Source organism: Oryzias latipes, chromosome 20 (assembly GCF_002234675.1).
Source record: "Oryzias latipes chromosome 20, ASM223467v1".
Classification (NCBI taxonomy): domain Eukaryota; kingdom Metazoa; phylum Chordata; class Actinopteri; order Beloniformes; family Adrianichthyidae; genus Oryzias; species Oryzias latipes.
Window position 1 is genome coordinate 8,190,697 of NC_019878.2, and position 12,860 is coordinate 8,203,556.

The window sequence follows — 12,860 nt, forward strand, 5'->3', positions numbered from 1 at the left end:
GTGAAGGTGCTCAGCAACCAAACAAACAGCAAAAAACAAGTTTAGGAGAAAAAGCTTTATTAGGATTTTTTATAGTTGCTGTTGAATAAATGCCACACGAACGCTCGGGTACACAGACGATCCCATATACAAGATTTCTGTTTTACAAACAGAAATAATGAGCTCCTTTATGAAAACATATTTTACTATTTATAATAAATATCTCAGCATCTGAAAATGGCTTGTAAGTACACTGTGGAAAAATCCGGCTTTCAACTCCAGACACAACACGCCATTGTGTTGCAGACATTTCTTGTCCGCTTGTGCCTACACTGCCTGAATTTATGAGTTATTATTACTGCATGGAATTTATACAGAGCATTTGAGCACACTCCAAATCAGTGCTACACACTCAGATGTTGCTTCTAGACCAGAGCATGCTGGGACTGTCATCCAAAGCAAAAGTTCTAACTAAAACAACACAATTTTTAACCCTCTAAACCCGCTAAAGACCCACTGAGATTAAAATAGTGTTTTTGGTGTTTTTAACATGTTTTTGTTGCATGTTTTGCAAGCAACATTTTGCAAGGTTGCTTTTCTCACCATCAGAATCTGGTGGATTTACATGTTAATGGTTACAGAGCTGCAGCAATTAAAAGAATGTTCTTATGGATTGGTTGAATCCATAAGAAATGATATATTGGCAGAAGCAGAGTTAAAAACTCTGCATTCAGTTCTAGCATGTTAGTGGAAGTATGGTAGTCTGGGCACTTTTTTTGTAGCCACAGGTATTGGGAATTTTTCCGTCACCGTGATCCTTCTTTGAATATCAAGATGTTGTTCATATCTGTCAAATCTACATCTGGATGTTGAAAAATATTGAGTCCAAACATGATAGACAAAAAAATAAGAAAAAATTGAGCTAAAAGAGGGTTGAAAGGAAGCAAAAGGATAAAATTGCTTTACCATGATGGGAAAAAGAGGCAAACTCCAAACCGAAGGTTTTGGCTTCATGTTTTTGCTGCTAAAGGTGTTTCAACAAGCTGCATTTTTGCGTTTACCTTATCTTCAGACTTAAATGTACTTCCGTCGTGTTTTGGTCTGTGAAACCTGAGAATTCAAAGCATTTACCTTCAGCAAATGGAGCACAAGAAGGACATTAAAAGAGAAAATGCGTGGTTTTAGCCTTCCACCTCCTCTCTGAACCTGAAGCTGAACCCTGTGGGGACCCGGGCCGGGTTGCTCAGACGACGCAGGAAGACGACTTTCAGGAGCTTTTCCGCTGGACTCGTCGGTCATAAAGCCGCAGTGCAGTGAACAGTCGTGCCACAAACCCCTGAGAGAAATCAAACTGCCACCCCTTTTTTTTTTCTTTCTTTTTTGGCTCGACATCCAACACGAGGACATCACTCAAGGGAAATTAGAGGTTCTGCCTCCACGCCTCAGCGGGGACAGCAATTATGTCCCACTCTGGCCTTGCTGGTGACCATTCAAGCTCCCACACTTCTCATCCTTTCAAACTAAAATAGTGTGGGGTTATCCCTGTTTTTGGGGAGCCTCTGTTGTGCTGCTTCTCACCTTTTCCTAATATCACTCATGTATTTATGAAATGCATCTGTTCACATTTTGGGTTTATAGAGTAATAAAAGTCAAATCGCTCCTTTTATGGCCTGTTTTTGCTGATGTCAGCTCCACTGTTTTAAAAATGCCTTTGTTTCTCCAAAGTTCCCTTTAAAAGATCCCCCAATATTTCATAAAAGAAACCATAAAAAGAGCACGAGTCCTTTCCAAATATCAGAAGTGGCTTTTCCATTCCCTGCAATGTCTGAACATTTACTAATATCTGCAGAGCGGCAGCGTGGTTTGCTTGTGTTGCTGCCATCATAAACATGCGTGCGCACAACGGCCTCTCACAGCTCCTGCGCACAGAGGGCAGCCCTTTCTGGAAGCTGAACACGGCTTCTGTTCTCAGCCGCAAATTCCCTTTTACATCACTGGAGCGCCTTCAGCTTTGAGCCAGAGGACCCCGACTCTCCTGCGAGAGCGAGCTCCTTCTCTCATCTCCTCAGAAGAAACACGCACCAAAGCGGCTGGGTTTTTTTTTTGTTGTGTCTTTTTTTATGTTTTCAAAGCCCCCTCGTGATACCGCTAACGAATCCTGACAGCAGAAATCCTCTTTGTGCTCCTGAAAGCACACGGGGCAAAACTCTGACAGGAAATCTGTGGATGTCTCAACAAACATCTTTGTCTGCTCAAATTAACTATTTGCAGATATTTCTTAGGTTCATTATTGTTTTTGTTGTCATTGTTTGTGTCCATGGATTACATGAAATCTTTCCACCTTTATCCACCTTTGTCATGGTAGGGAGAACACGTCAATGTGAGGGTGGGGTCATAGGATAGCACAAGGGCTAATAAACAAAACAAACTTTTTTATTTTCCTCTCTAGCCCTTCTCTCATGGATTTGCTGCTGTGTTTCCGGCAGCTGCAGCATCATCCACTTTCATCTAAAGTTTATTCGACCAAAGGACACTGATCCTGAAATGTTTTGCTTTATTCAGACGCATTTTTGTTTTGTAAAGTCCAAGCTGTGCTTCCAAGGAACTCTGCTCCTGGAAACCTGTAAGCTGCCTCAAAGCTTTTCCACTCTCAAACAAGCTTGTTGGAGCAGTTACTATAAACCTCAGAGACTAAAAGTCTTATTTTGATGCTCCATCTTCCATTTGTGATCACTCTTTTCTGTTACCAATCTCATTCCATTTAGGATGTTTTGAGTTTTTCCTCTCCTCCGTGTTTTTTCGTCTTCAAGTGTCACTCCAGTTTTATAGTGGAATGTAAATCTGGGTTTCAGCTTGATCTTTTCCAAATCCCCACATTTGTTCAACATTTTTAAGTGGATTTGTGGAGTGATTTCTGAATAATTGTGCTGCTGAAAGGTCATCTTGTCCAGCTGAGGCAAGATTCCTCAAGATTCCTTACAGAACGACAATACTCCACCACAAACCACTGAATCTGTTTTGTTTAATTGATTGCAAGACTAACCAGAACTCCCTAGCTTATCAGACTGGTTGGGTTCTTCTTTCACAAACAATGTAAAAAATAAAAACAAGGAGTACTTGTGCAGAAGTCAAACTGCTTCATCTCCTCACTCCGGAGGATATTTACAGAAACACTCCTTTGTTAAAGTTTTTTTCAGAAAAATCTGGAATAAGTTTAACGTATTTTCTGTACCACAGGCGCACTGTCAATGAATGGTCTATTTTTTAATAAACATTTGCCACGTTAACTGCGTTACCATATTCTCAATGCGTGTAACAAACAACCGTTTAAGCAACGTGTAAAAAAAAACTGTCCGACACGGCAACACGTTAGCCATGTCAGAATAGTCACAATAACACCAAACAATGTTTGCATTAGAATGAATCCATTCTTTTGTTTTTCTTCTAAAGATATTAGCTTCTTCGGCGTCATGTAAACATTCTCCGGGACTTTTATAAGTATTTAGAAGTTCAAGTAAATTTCTGGGAGAATTATACCATAAGGAACGAAATTACTTTTAAAGACCCACTTCGATAAAAGTTGTATTTTGTTCTGTGGCATTTTTCTGATGATGGAGGACGTATGTCAAGAAAATTAAGCTCAACACTGCATTTCTGAGTATTTCTTTATTCAAATGAATGTGAATCAGGACCAGATGAAAAAAAGCCGTTTTTAAATTATGTAGTTTGAGACAGAAAAGTTGCTGAGCAACGGTCCTGCCCACAATTTCCAGTTCATTTCTAAAAACGATATAATCATAATTGAAAGACCAATTGGAATGCTTTGAAATAAATAAAAAGATGATTGGAGTGAGACTGTAAATGACATCTTTTAGTTTGGAAGAACTCAATGGTACTTTTGAAGCATCAGGTTCATCAACTTTAAAAAAACTTTCTTTTCTTCATGCCGACTCTGCAGCGCTCTCTGATGTGACGATGCTCCTGTTTGCAGCATTTTGTTCTCCAAACCCACCTTCTGCTTCCCCTTCCACCAAACTGGAAAGGAAACCGGCTCTGCAGGCTCTTAAATTTGATTGCAGACGAGGAACAATTGCTCCAAAAGTTGTTTAGAGAAGTTCCTCACAAAGCAGACAGTAATAAGCTGGCACAGTTTAAGCTGCACAGCTGCAAACTGTCAGGCTCTCCAGATTTCTCTCATTTCATCCAACCTGAAAGGTCCAATCGGCCCCCACCAAAAATGATTTTACCCCACAGTTTTCACCGGGAACTTTCCTTTGCCCCCTGGACCTGAGGGGAAGACGAGCAACTGAAGGGAACGGCATCAAATCAACAAATCATCAGCGAAGCATTTTCTACCACAAGAAATCATTGCAAAGGAGAAAACTGCTGCTTTGAATTTCCTCACAGAATTACGGCTAATTTGTGTAAAAGAAAAAAAAAGAGTCAATTAAAAACAAAGACACGTGACTGCCTTTTTTATGATCTTTTCCAGTGTGCTTCTGCTGCTTTAAATCTCTGAAATGAACGTCCTTTCCTTCTGCACAGAGCATAAATAACTGCTGTCGGTCAGTCTGCCCAAGAACTCCCAAATACTTCAGGGGCTTGAAACCGTCTGCTGCAGAGAGAAGACCCACAGGAGCAACACAACAAGAGAGAACTTCACCATAAACATGTAGAGAACTGCAAAGTTTCCCTCACAGCCACATTGATTCTAAAGTTTGACATATTAGAACATAAAATATGTTCCTTACAGAGTCTTAAAATAACATTAAAGAACTTATAAACGTTTCCTAAACAACTTTAAAATTAACCTTTATACTTGTTTGTCCAGCAAATCCTGTTTTTATTTTTGTTGTTTATTTCCTTCAAACGTTCGTCAAAAGACAGAAACAAAAAGATAAGAAACCCTTTATATGAAATTTGATCATTTTTCCCGGCAGATTTGTTCTGTTCACAGCATTGGCAAAAAAACTGCCAATTTTCCGTGTTACCAAGAAGATGTTAAGAAAAAGTGGTCCGTGCAAGAATGGTTATTCTGATCAATAAAATAACTGAGTAATAGCTGCTTATTTATCTACAGAAGTATATGGGATTTTGGCTTCTTAGAACAAGCAAGGGTTGTGTTGGGAACACAAGGGGGGATGGGTCACTCAGTCCATATCTCTTATAAAGTCAATGGCCTGTATGAGCCTCAAGGGAACTGCAAGACATGTGCGCTCCCTTTAACCCTTGTGCTATCTTAGATGACCCCACCCTTACATTGACGTGTTCTCCCTACCATGACAAAGGTGGATAAAGGTGGAAAGATTTCATGTAATCCATGGACACCAGTGAAGATCACAAATCATTGAAGAAAAAAGGTTCAGAGCACTGTCTAGTGGGTCTAGATGACCCAACTCCCAATGTTAAAGTGCTTAGGATGGCACAAGGGTTAGGGTGCAGCCTCTCCATTTTATGAACATCTATGGGCCCAGACAACCCAAAAATCTACAGCATCCAATTAGATCAATCCCACATACAGGTGCATGTGACTAGGACCTTAATTACAGCTTCATGTCTAAAGAAAAAAATCTGCCTTTGTTTTTATTTCACTGGAGGCATACATTTTAAAATTGCTCTTTGACCCTGGTACCCTAATGCCTAGTTTCCAACGAGCAGTATGGGAGAGTCCAGTGAGGTATTTTGAGCATTACCATTATAAAATGGACCTATTACGCCGGACCATTATTGGGCCCCCGTTGGTTGTAGGTCCAAAGAAAAATGAAACAGACCGGTTAGTGCAGAATTACTGTTTAAAAATGTTGATTGGCTAAAGGTCATTACAACAAAAGAAAGTGCCAAGAAAACGTCTGTTTTCAACGTTTGCTCCCAAACAACATTAAATGCTTTGTATATACGCAGTACCAACAGCCAAGCAGAAAACAATGAGCTGCTGGATGACCTCCATTGTTGTTGTAAGCTTCACCCCGCATGCATCCAACTCTGAGTGGAAACGCTCATCTGAATTTCCTGGTCCATTCTAAACTGGACCGGACCAAACCACTCAGTGGAAAAAAAGACTTAAAAAGACTTTATCTTTGTTCTCAAATCTTCAGCCCCCTTTTTCTAGAACGTTACTTTTCAAGAAAAAATACAACTCGATAACATCAAAGTAGGAGTTTATAATGATGTTTCTCGGCTCTCTGACCACAGAGTGGTCCTCCCTATTTCAGTAGAACTGCCAGAGTTCTTTGTTAACACGGGATACCCATGTGTCGTCTTTTTGCGATTTTAGAACTTATTAAATGAGGAGTGGATTTGGGATTTTGTTTTGCTCTTTACTACCAAAGATGAGCTTCTTCTCCCTTGAGGTCGCTGTGCCTCATATTAATGATTGCTACCAACTACCTTGAGGTTCAGAGTTCTCTTCCACCTACAGGAGTTTCAGGTTAACCCTGACTTGGACATGTTTACCAAGAGTTATACCTTAAACAAGAGATATATCTTAAACAAAAAGAAGAAATCAAGCCTACATCTCTTTATAAAGTCAACACCACAAAAGAACAGCTTGGTGCTTTTATTCTTTTATGAACATCTCTTTTATATTTCCATAATTTTGATCTCATTATAGTCATTCTGATCACACTGTGGCAGTTTTTTTGTTCATCAAAAACCAGTGCTTTAACAGTGGCTGTGCAAATAACCAAGTCAAACATGCCTCTTTGTTATTCCAACATGAGTGAGCACCTCTGGCAAACTCTGGTGCAAAAATATGCAGGATTTATTGCTTTAGTTTAGACCAACGAAGCGAGAAAATCTCAGTTGAAGGCATGTTGGCCGACAGACGCATTCATCACAGCCACATTTGCTGAATACCGCAGTTGTGAGGATCTCAATCTTTTTTTAGTTAGGAAGTGTTCCGGTCTCAATTTTAAGCTCTGGTACTTTAAAAAAGTGTAAATTTGTTTACATGTTTACTTTTTAGTCTGTTAAAGTCTTCCCGCCATGTAGAAGGGTTTCATTCTGCTTTTTTATTATTTTTTTTTCTTTTACTTTTTAGGTCAACCTGCCTCCCGTTTTCCCCCTTACTCTCATTTGTTTCTCCTTAGAAGGGAGGCGTCTGGGAGCGACGCTTTTAAGAGGGGCTTCTGTCATGTGCTTTTTTTTTTTATTGATGACTGAATAGTTTTCTTGTAGATTCAGTGTCTGTGTATCTTTTGAGGTCTTCCCTGTTGCATGTTATGTAGCTGAGGTACTTCTAACATTCATTTAATTTGGAATCTGTTCTGGAAAAGTTGCACATCTTAACCCTTTAGCATCGGAGATGTCGTGGGCGACAGTTTAATAAAGTTTTTTTTTCACAGCGGCTCTGCACGATATGCGACAAATTAGTAACGTTAAGCGCAAATCCACTTCTCTTTGCATCCGATTGTTGACGTTAATTGCGAAAACACTTCACTACTGTAAAGTGTTGCATGTCGACACGTTTTCAGAATCCACTGGAATTACATTAGTTGATTAAACGGTTGAGGAGTTATAGTACTTGAAAGAATGTCAACACTGGCTTCGGTGTTAAAGGGTTAGGAGAGTATAATTTCTTCTAAAATTTGGTTTGTTGCTCCCTTTTTTCATGTTTTTTTTTCCAGATGAATGCAATTTATTTTGTTCTTTCATGACAAAAGCAACTTCTCCTTCCTTTTAAAGACATCAGATAATGAAAATATAATAAAAAGCTCAGCTCAGCTTGCCTCACAGCAAGAAGGCCCGTGGTTTAAGTCCGGGCTGGGAGACCTGAACCAGAACATCAATGTGTGTGGAGTTTGCATGTTCTCCCCGTGCATGCGTGGGTTTTCTCCAGGGACTCCGGCTTCCTCCCACCGTCCAAAAACATGCTCCATAGGTTAATTGGTTACCCTAAATTGCCCGAGGGTGTGAATGCAAGTGTGCATGGGTGAGTGATTTGTGTGGCCCTGCGACAGCCTGGCAACCTGTCCAGGATGTCCCCAAGCCTTTGCCCGCATGTGGCCAGGATAGGCTCCAGCAGCCCCATCACCCCGAAAGGGACTAAACGGGTTTAGAAGATGAATAAATAATAAATTGGTTGTTCTATTTTGCATTTATTCCAGGTTATAATTTTGGGGGACCCATTTCCCTGACTTTACAAGAGCACCTTCAGCAGACAGACATACACACAGCCTACAGTACACATATATTGCGACTCTGAAAACAGTAATTGGGTCATTCAAATAACCTGCAAAGTTTCTCCTCAGTCACACTTTCCACTGAAGCTGGCAAACTATCGGACAAATATGTCTGTGGCTTTACAAGTAGTCTGGGTGCCTCAGTGTGTAATTCCAGCGTGGTTTACATGCAGCAATTTGGTCAAAGAGCCGAGTGAAAACATCATCCCCAAAGAAAGACAGACTGCAGATGTAATTTCAATGATAAGTGGGAGTGGAACGGCGTCTACCTTATGCCAGAAACGATTTTTGTGAGAAGCCACCTTTTTCTTACGGACTGAATGGTGAGGCGAGACGGGGTGTTTCCTGCCAGATTTGCAAAGTGTCTGCGCGTCGGTTTTACATGCGCTGTCTCTAAACAGACTTTGGGAGTCCTGAGTCCTTCAGGGAAGATCTTCCTTTTGGGCTTTGGTGTGTTAATGAGAGCAGATGTTGTTTCCTTCAGAGGGATTGGTTAGGAGTTTAGGGAGAAAACAAATGTTATGAGGGGTAATGAAATAAAACTTTACTACAAACAGCCTTTTGGCCAACCGGTCCAAACCCACACACAAATGAACTTCAGTCCAAGCAAAGAGACAAAAATGATATGATTCCATATAGAAACATGCATTGAATAAATGCTGCTGTGCTCTCTTTTACGTGTACATGCTGCATCATGTTGATGCATTTGTTGTCTTGGTGTTTAAAGACAACAAATGTAACAATATTGTTATGAATATTCAGAAAAAGGCACCCTGTCTCACACTTGATCCACACATTTGAGACAATGTGTCACTGCATTAAAACGATTTAATTAATAACAAATTTTCCACTTTTCATTTTGTTTATTCAGTTATTTCCAATGATTTTTTTAAGGAAAGTTTGGGTCTTGCTCATGAGATAGGGGTCTCAAAAATGCTTCAATCAAATATAAAACCAATGGTTACATAGGTTTGACATTTAAAAGTCGTTTCAAGCATAAAAAGTATTGGTTTCAGTGGGATTCCTTTGAAAACTCAGTGGACATTAAGCCATTAGCAACCAAAGCTTAAGCTTCAGTGTTGACATTCTTTCAACTACCGTAAAAAAATTCCAGCGGATCCTGAAGTGGTAAAAAGAAGCTTTGCGCTTATATGCAACATTTCAAAGCAGTGACAAAAAATTTAAATTAATATTTAACTCACCAAAATCCTCAGATATGAAAAAAATAACCATGGTAGCCCTTGTGCTATCCTAGGCACTTTAAGATCTTCAATGATGCACCTTTTTTCTTCAATGATTCATGATCTTCACTGGTGTCCATGGATTACATGAAATCTTTCCACCTTTATCCACCTTTGTCATGGTAGGGAAAACACGCCAATGTAAGCGTGGATTCATCTAAGATAGCACAAGGGTTAAACTTAGCCATGATTTTTTTTTTCCTCCTGTGGCTTATCAGTTAATCAAAGGACTTTCACCTCACCCACCCGTCCAACCAGAGCTAGGAGTCATCACCTTCATCATATACTTTTTCCCTCCTTAACAAAGTGTGGCACAACACATGGCTAAATATCTTGCAGCCTTATTGCATGATTCATCCATCCATCCATCCATCCATTCTTTCATCCGTCCAGCCATCCATCATTTTTTAAAATCCCGTTTAGATTCATAGAGATGCTGGAGCCTATCCCAGCTACTGTTGGGTTAAGGCAGGGTACGCCCTGGACTGGTCACCAGACTGTTGCATGGCATATTTAGACCAACTTTATTTAAATTTACATGTAGTGCTGCACCCAACATATCGAACCAAATTGTTCAGCTAAGGAAAAAAAAGTAAAATAGAGAAAAAAAAAAGATTTCTTTGCTACAACAACACTCACATTAAACCGTCCAACTTTACAAAAAACAAACTATGTGCTTCTAGAAGATTTCTTGTGCTTAATCCATGTTTTCTGGGGATCATTTTATTAACTTATGGTTTCATTTTACATTTGTTCAGCTGCGGCTGTAGTGTTTTGGATGCTGGGTGACCATCAAATCCCCAGCTTTACAGCAGAACCATGTTCCATTTACCTTACGACTCCTTGATCTCGTTTATGTTCGCAGTTTTCCAAAAACTTGGGTTTGCTGACCTCACTGCTGGATTGTTGTCACATTTATATGCAGAAAAACTGCTATTAAAGCAGGAAAACTTTGAAGTAGCACAACAGTAGACTAAATGACCATCAAAAGTGTTATCAACTTATTTGTAGTAAAGGAAATGGACCGCCACCCTGACTACACTTATCTAGAAGCACCTAGTTTTTCTAAATCCTATAAAAGGCTTAATTCTTTTCATTGTAGAAAACAGTCTAAATCCTATCCTGCAGTTGCTATTAAATCCACTTTGACAGCATTTCAAGACTGACAATAACAGAAAGATGAAAAAATTCTATCGTGTCATTCGTTAATCATGATGGAAAGCAGTAGAGGGGTGAAGAGTTAAATTGATAACCCATGAATGTGTCCCGGTGTTACAAGACTCCAAACCCAGTTCAATCGAAGCCTCACCGCTTGATGAATGAACGACAAAGACAGCATGAGTCATTTAACACGTCCAGCCTCAGACGAAGCAGAGCGGCGCGTCCGGATCACCTGCAGAGCAGAAACGGAGTGATTAATGTTGCGCTTCTACCTGTCGAATCAAATCGCAGATGGCCAGGCAGCAGTCGGAGGCGGAGGTGCGGTGAGCCAGAGTCTCCCCTCTGCAGAGTGTGAGCTGAAGGCACGATAGTAACAAGAGGCTTAGCCACAAGTTCAGACGAGGTAACCGGAGTTCACCTCAGGCAAGAGGTTAAGCTTTCATATTGTGTAAAAACCTGAGCAAATAAACCAGTCCTGACCCTAATTAAGGTGATTACATGACTGGACCATTCATAGCATGTTTGCACAAGCTGTTAGTTAAAGTTAACTTCCCCCCGTTAAATGAAAATAAACACAAATAAACAATAATTACACAGAGCCTGAGCCTTCTTATGGCTCTCACTGCTTAGTCACGTACCTCGAATGGCTACCCTGGATAAACCCCAGAGAAGCTCAGGAGCAATGACTCATGAACCCAAAGTGTGGCAGCTTTTTAATGGACGTCAATGAGAGGGTGCATCAGCAATCATCAGAGGAGGCATGACTGTGCAGAGCAGGACTCCTTCCTTCTTCTGCTCTAACTCCGAAGACACGAACTCGAGGATTCATATCAGCATCCAACCACTTTCTGGAAGGAGCTTGAGCTGATCAACCGAGAAAGATGGTTCAGGTTGGATCCAACAAAGATGGAGCAAGATCAAGTCTTTATGAGCAACTCCAGCAGGTTTAATGCACCGTAAAGTGGCAGACGGTGGGTTTTACTCCGCCTCCATACATGGAGCAGGAGCTATAAACAAATCTCCACTAAGTCGGAGTTTTCCACTTAAAAAAAGGGATATACAGTACATCTTTTTCCCCACTTTTCTGCAAGCATGACGGTGTTCTTTATAAGTCACAATCATAGAGAAATTCATTAAACTAATAAAAAGTCACATAAAAACAAGCGTTTGACCTTGTTGAATTGCCCATTATATGGTTTTCAATAATTACTTTCTAGACGTAATTTAAGCAAAATCAGCCGTCAAGGCCTTAGCTGTGGAGCTCTGCAGAGAAAAGTGAGGTCAGACGGTTTGCATCATTTGAGTTTTACAGCTACTTTGAATGTGCTGTGAGGAACAGCTGCAAGAAGAGAGACAAGTCGAAGTTACAGAAGGGTAAAAAGAAAGTCTGCATATGTGACACATTATTTAACCTTGTAAAGTCCACTATGCCAGACCTAAGAGGCGTTTAAATTATTTGGAATTAAGATGATTTTTAAATCATAAAAAAGAAAATCCACACAAAAAATATCAATATCATTTTTAGGAGAAATATACAGTATCAAATATGACATGTTGGGTAATTTGTATGTTACTTTAACACGAGTGTTCAAGAAAAAAGCACCTCATTTAGCCTTTAGCTGTGATTACATGTAAAAAATGTCTTTGATCGGATCAAAGATCGGATTTGAATTGAACTGTGTACATGGGCTCAAAAAAACTTTATCCGATTATAACAAATGTTTACAAACGGCATATTTTTAGTCAGAATAAATCATTTGGACATGTGCAGAACTCTCTAAAACACTGGAAACGGCTGTAGAAGAAGAGATATTGAGTTCCGTTGTGAACAAACAAAGCTGCGGCACAGAGTGAGATGATCTTCTAAACGTTCTTTTGGTGTTGATATGATTATAATTAAGTGCCTGTTCGCTGATAATTGTCTAAATCCGTGTGGCCATTGCTTTATTCTTGGCAGCACGGACCTGGAAGAAGGGTTAGGGTTAGGCTAATGTGTGCCAACAACATTTAGCTTTGGGTCAATTTAAAATCTGTGTGCGGTCAATGCCACAATCTGCATCTTGGCTGCACGTAAATCTGTGGGAATAACATCAGCATTTATTTTGTCTGGAGACGATTGGAAACACAAATTCATATGATTGTTAGTAAGGTTTCTGTGCAGAGCGGAATTTCTGAATTTAAAAGCCGCCTTTGCCAGCCATACACCGTCCCAAAGCTGCTCCTCTGCTGGGAGACGCAGTTCTCATGAGTCCAGCAGCTCGCCAACACAGAGCAGTCAGGTGGACTGCGTAACAAAGCA